The sequence below is a fragment of the Trachymyrmex septentrionalis genome, unplaced genomic scaffold (assembly GCF_001594115.1).
Source record: "Trachymyrmex septentrionalis isolate Tsep2-gDNA-1 unplaced genomic scaffold, Tsep1.0 scaffold37, whole genome shotgun sequence".
Lineage (NCBI taxonomy): Eukaryota > Metazoa > Arthropoda > Insecta > Hymenoptera > Formicidae > Trachymyrmex > Trachymyrmex septentrionalis.
The window spans coordinates 7,835,491-7,842,208 of NW_017305536.1; the positions used below are offsets into that span (position 1 = coordinate 7,835,491).

General features: G+C 31.6%; 1 long non-coding RNA gene across 1 annotated transcript; it reads left to right on the plus strand.

The window, feature by feature from the left end:
• Nucleotides 1–892: 892 nt before the first annotated feature.
• LOC108750586 lies at nt 893–3,114 on the plus strand. Its single transcript, XR_001939443.1, has 3 exons — nt 893–964; nt 1,691–1,738; nt 3,055–3,114. It is a non-coding gene; the product is annotated as an uncharacterized LOC108750586 (long non-coding RNA).
• The last annotated feature ends 3,604 nt before the right edge of the window (nt 3,115–6,718 follow it).

Genomic DNA, 6,718 nt, shown 5'->3' on the forward strand with positions numbered 1-6,718 from the left:
TTGTATACACTGAGAAAAAAAATATAGTTAATTTTAATAAATATTTAGTTTAATACTGCCGAAAACTTACGGTAAATGAATATTTGTTCAATAAAAAAATGATTGTTAAATTAACATTTCTTGTATCAAATAAATATTTATATCTTTATATTTAATAAATATTTAATTGGCAGTATTTCAACTTAATAAACATTTATTAAAATTGACTATATTTTTTTTCAGTGTAGGTATGTTTGTTACTCACTAGAATGTCAAGAAAAATGTTTGACTGATGTTTGGGTTGACTTGTGTTACTAAATAGAAAGTACCCAGTGTTGCCAGGATTGCCAGATTACAGATGCAATAACTTAACAATACATTTGCAACAAATGGATGGAGTACGATGGCAATACGCATCAAGACGCCTCGTTATGTGCGATTTTGCCGTTTTGATGTATATGTGTACATGTCGCATATATGTATTCTATAAATGTATTCTTTTCACACGCTGTAAACGTGCTACAGTGGTCTGCAATTTGACGTCGGTTGAGAATCGGGAGTGCCATGTCAAAGAGTCGGACGATTGTCGTTTAACTAACGATTAACATGCTCACCTAACCTCATTTTCGCGATAGTGTTGTGTGAGAACAACGTAGAGCTGAGAGGGGGAGGAGGCTTAGGAGGCATCAGGCGACGACGAAGCGACTGTGAGGTGAATAAATTATGTCTTACCTGCAAAATTAATCTTACCATGATGGCTCAATTCATGTCAATTGCTTTTCATTTACATCAAAACTCAAATAATTCTCATTTTTCTGACGTCATAACTCACTTGAATGTACGTACCTTTTTATTGTGACAAATGAGATTCAACTAGAGTTTTTATCTGCGATCTATTCAAGTTCAAGACCATGTGCTTTACAGAATCTTGTTAACTCATATTAAAAATGAGGTTAAATCTATGTTGTTATTACTTTGTCGCAAAGTAAGTATATAATGATAGTATGAGTATAAAATAGTCACACAACTTTAGATAGTATTATTTGTATGAAAATGGAAAGCAACTAGTAATCTCCGTGTATCTCCTAGTGAACATTTTTCTCAAGAGTTTTTATATAAATTCAGACACTTTTCAAAAATATAGAGTCTACATTTTTTTTCGTAAATATTTCAAAAAATACTTTTAACTTTTTTAGATTTTATAAGATTTTATTAGAAATTATAAAATGAAAATATTCTTAGAATATTTTAAAATCCATATACAAGGATCGTCCATATGAAGGATTCTAGAAAAGATGTGTAGACTTTCTGATATTTTTCCAAAGAATTCCAATTTGTTGGAGTTAAAAAAATCTGAAAAATTTGTTGAAAAGATGTAAAATTAATCAGAAATTTTAAAAAATTCTGAGAATTTTCGTCAAGGTTATTTTTGGACCCCATTATGCGATATAAAACATATGAAATGTTTAATATAATTATATTTGTCATAAATATTTATATGTGTAAATCTAAAATATTTATATATATATATAATTTTATTTATATATGAATTTTATTATCAAATTTTATAAAAGTTTATGTTCAAAAAATTTTTTTATTAGACATTAAAAAAAATTCAACACATCAGTAAATTCAGTAACACAATAATTATTTTGTTACATTTAATTATTTTAGTTACACTATAATTTGTGAATATATTTATATTTTTCAGATCAACTTGTGTACCACAACTCCGTTGCTGCGCATCGTATATATCTCGGTGAGTCCTAAATTCATTATAATTTTAAAGTCATGGAGTTAAATTATAATAAAAATTTATCTATAAATTATAATATTATATAACTATTAATTTATTATGCGTACAAGAATACACACACATGACACTCTTAAAATAGAATTTATTAACATGCACTATTAATGAATTAAGTTATTTATAGACATCTTATTATCACAAGATCTTTATTGTGACAAAATATTAGTTATACAAAATACACAAAAGTTTATGGGGTATGTACGAACTCGTAAGTATAAGCAGACATTTATAATGATATTTAAATTGGCTGTCAAATATATTATAATTGATTAAATTTTCGAGTTAAAATAATATTCACATAAGTAGTAATAAAAAAAAATGTAGTAATATTTTTAAAATATAAATCTTATATTTTATTTCTTTTTTTCATAATCTTGAAATTAATTTCTATAAGATATTCATATTGAGGTTTATCTCCATCGTCGGAATACAATCTATGATTTTATTTTAATTTTTTCTACTATCCATTAATATTTATTGATGCAATAAAAGAATATGGGAATCGTGATATTGATAAAAATACTTTATCGTGAGATAGGAGAATTTTTTATATAGTTTATTTCAAAGTTAATTAAGTTACATGCCGAATGTATTATGAAAATTACTTGGGATATTGAAATAATATTCCTAAAGTAAGTTCTGAATGACAAATTATTCGGATGATATTAATAGTATAATAACGAAAGATATTTATTCAACATGAAAATGTATATACATCAAGAACATGAAAGATTTATGATAACAATACTAATCATGCAAGATACGCATTTAAATCTCACATTATGGCTCATTAGATTTACAATGAACAATTGTCTCGAAAACATTAAGAAAAAAAAAAGATTAGAAAATTGTTTATTTTTTTTTCAAATTAATGTGTAAATTTACAGTTTATTAGATTAATGTTTATCTAAATAGTGATAAAAGAAAAAAAATTAATTAAAATATAATATTTTTTAAATACCTAAATAACTTTTATTTAATTCTATTTCTTTCATAATCTTTCAAAGGAAACATGAATTTCTGAGAGTTTAGTGCAATTGAAAAGAATTTTTTAAATGAATCTTTGTACGCTATGTATACAGAAGCATGCCAGAGATAAGTTTATTTTCGCGAAGATGTATCGTATGTCCCTTCACTCCGTCCGTCCCTTCTATTATCATAATGCGAATAGAATTACCATGCTTGCATATGGCGTATTATACGAAGTCGCGAGCAAATATGTCGATTGCCTTCAGGGACACGTTTACCCTTTATCCTGTTAGCAGCGGGAGGAATGTCGGTGCGAGACGCTCTTCGTTGGCAGGATTCTCACGATGCCGCACCACCGCCTCGAAGATCCCGATCAGTCTCGGTTCCATTAAAACGAGTCGGCGGCGAACGACAAAAGAACTCGTGGTCGTCCGTTGCGCGAAATACCATGCAATTTCGTGGCGAGTCACTTGCCGATCCTTTTTCCCTCCCGCGTCCTTAGGCGAATATTACCTTTCGGCCGAAGGTACAGAGCGACGATAAGCAGTTTTCCGTGGAAATTGCGTTCTTACTCCGTAATAACGCGTCGTCGTACTCTGTGATGATATAAATTTAGGCTGTACATGCATATAATCGTTTGCTAATCGTTCACACGAGACACTCTATAACAGAATCTAGCCACCAGCAATTTTGTCAAAAAGAATGAGAAATAAGGGTGTACATACACTTATACTGTTTCTTTTTATATAGTTGTTTCATTCTAACATACTGAAGTTGACAAAAATGACAGGCCAATCAAAGGTTTATCATATGATTAGACTCTGTTATATAGGAAAGATTTTCCTGAAGTAAATCTAAATATGTATTTATCTAGATACAAATTTGAAAATAATAATTTTCTTGAAATGTCAAAATAATTATATAGGACGCTCAAGCATGATGATTGATGATGCTGCAAAAAGTTTTGGCATTCTAGCAACCAACTTGAGATTCTAATAATTCTGTAATTCTATAATTATTTTGATGATGTAACAAAATTATTTTCAGATCAATATCCAGTTACATTTTTAGATATTTCAGCAAAATCATTCTTTTTGTGAACTCTCAAATATAAGATCAATTATGGATGCTTTCTATTTTGTAAGTCGATAGTTACAAACATCGATTTGTCTTTCTTGCTATGAACATAACAAGGACAGAACGATATTTATGTTACTAAAATGAAAACACCCTGTTTCAATCATGTATTTAATCGAAAAGGCGATAATAGTAGCGATAATTACTTTGTATAAAGTCACTATTATGACTGCATCTTATCTTTAATATTTGTTCAAAATGTCAGTAATGACACTAATTATCCATATTCTTTAAACGAAATCATTAACCTATCGACAAAATGGCATTATAACTTTATGTTGAAGTGTAAATTACTGATTAAAAACACAAGTAGCTGAATTATATGTCTGCGATACATCATAAATATAATATAATTTTATGTCGATGTGTATTAATTAACGATTGGAAACACAAGTAAGTTTATTTAATTATACGTCCTCGATACATCATTATAAATATAATGATCATGGAGTATAAATTAAAAACTACCTATGAATATAAATTGAATATAAAAACATTTTGATGACAACATTTAACATAATAACTTGCGATTTAGACATCGCTTTATGTTCTTATCTTCGTCATTATACGATCAGGGGGCACGATATTTGGCAGTTTATTGTCGTGATTTATGGGAAAAGAATCGACCGGCAAAAGCTATAAAGAATATATTATTATTATCCTTACATTCCTAACATAGATAACGTCTTCAGGATACGTCGATATTTTATCGATAACACAATAATATAGCGAAATTATCCGGGGATGGCATTAGCGTAGCATTGTCGTAACAAAATATCCGAGTAGCATTATCGACGTAACATTGTAGAAGTTATAAGTCGTCGGGGAATAGGCAAGAATAATCATGGACTAAGTGGAAAATGGCGTCACGAAGGAGTTATACACGGAGCTGGAGAAGAAATGGGCGAGAAGAAGAGGAGGAGGAGGAGGAGGAGGAAGACGAGAAGCGACCAGCGGAGGAATAGGACTGAAGGAGAAGAAAGAGAGGGGGCAGAGGAAGTGAAGCGAATTAGCGAAGGTATACGACCGAAAAGGAGGCCACGATCGTTCGAGTAAACAAGTGTCTTGGCCGCGGCTCGAGAGACCAGTTCCACCTTCCTTCTCTTCCTCCTCCTCCTCCTCCTCCTTCTCGTCTTTCTTCTCCTTGTCTTTTCTCCAAGTTCTGTCGCCGTGGCCTTTAACGCGTACGCGAGAGGTAATCGGCTCCAGAATTACAAGCGTTACCATTCCGGATACTGCGATGTCCGTTGATCGCGACGCGGAATTGTCGCGATATGAAATGGATATGCGAGACAAAGTCGGAGGCTACTTCTTGTCAAAGAAGCCAGTCGTGCGAGACACGAAGCAGCGAATTCGGTGCTCCTCGAAATCACGGTGCTTCACGATCGCGAGAAAAATCGGTGTGGCAAAGCTTCTATCGTCTGGACGCGAAAAATTGTATAATAAATTAGGCTTGCCGCACAAAACTGGAAATCAGGGAATTGTCCGGGAATTTTGCAAAATTCTAGAAAATAAAAATCCTTAACTTTAAAGAAATTTAATGTATATCACATAATTTTGAAATATACTTAATATACTTAATAATTAAACTTAATAGTTAAATATGCGAGTCAGCAACATTAATAATAATTTACATCGCTATATTAAATTGACTTCTAAACAAAATATTTAATGGTTTCCAAAGGACGAAAATACAAAAAAAAAAAAAATTCAAAATATTCAAAAGACATTTAAAAATATGATTAAAAGTTAGTGAAAATCAAGCAAAATTTTGTCTGGAAATCAGGAAAAAGTTCTGGAATTTTTAGATGAGGATTTGTAACAACTAAATTACACATATTTCTTTTATTCTCGCTACACTACTGCCCGAATAAAAGAGAAAAAGATTCGCGCTAGGGCATAGTATATTTGCTAAAAAGATTTTCAACCGAGATTTGAATTTTATAAAATACAATGACTCAACGCGCTGATAGTATGACAACCGCGAATGCAAAAATCGCAATGTGATTCATCTAACAGCTGTTATGAATTCAAGATTGAAGCGGTAAATCAAAACATCGAGTGGTTATTTATGCAATATTGCATCACAGAGCGATAGTAAGAAACAGCTTGATGTGATTTACGATATTTATAAAGTTATTCGCGGCTTCCTTTAATGTATATAATAAGCGGACTTTTTCAATAGATAATACTTGATCTTTTCTTTCGGTCCAATAACATATGAGGGAATATATATTTAACGGTTAGTTAATAATCGACCCGCTCTTAACCCCCGTTACACGTTACAATCCAGGATTGAGTCCTGCCGAGGTCAAGCAAGGAGGATTATAGAATTGAATCATCCGGCTAATGAAAGTTTTCATGCGCAGTAACCTCGGCGTGAAAAACAGAAAAACACGAAACGTCTAAGCTGTACGTGGTTCAGTGTAGTTACATTTCTTGATTCTTTGTGTCAAACGTGATATCTCTTTCTCTCCTTTTCTCTCTTTCTCCCTCCCTCTTGTTATAGTTCAACTTTGTCCATGTCATTAAGTATTCTGTTTTCCAATTTTAATTTTTTCTATTTTTATATGTTGTTTTCTTTGTCTTTATTTTTCTAATTTTATTGTATGTATTTGCTTTCAATTATTCTTATTTTGCTCAATAAGGTATTGCTTTTAGCGCTCGAGAGAGAATCCGATTCTAGAGCATTTAATAACTAACGATCTCTCTCTCTCTCTCTCTCTCTCTCTCTCTCTCTCTCTCTCTCTCGCTCTCGCTCTCGCTCTCTTTCTCTCTCACTCACTCAAGATCAAGGCTTCGTGATATTAGCGTGATTAC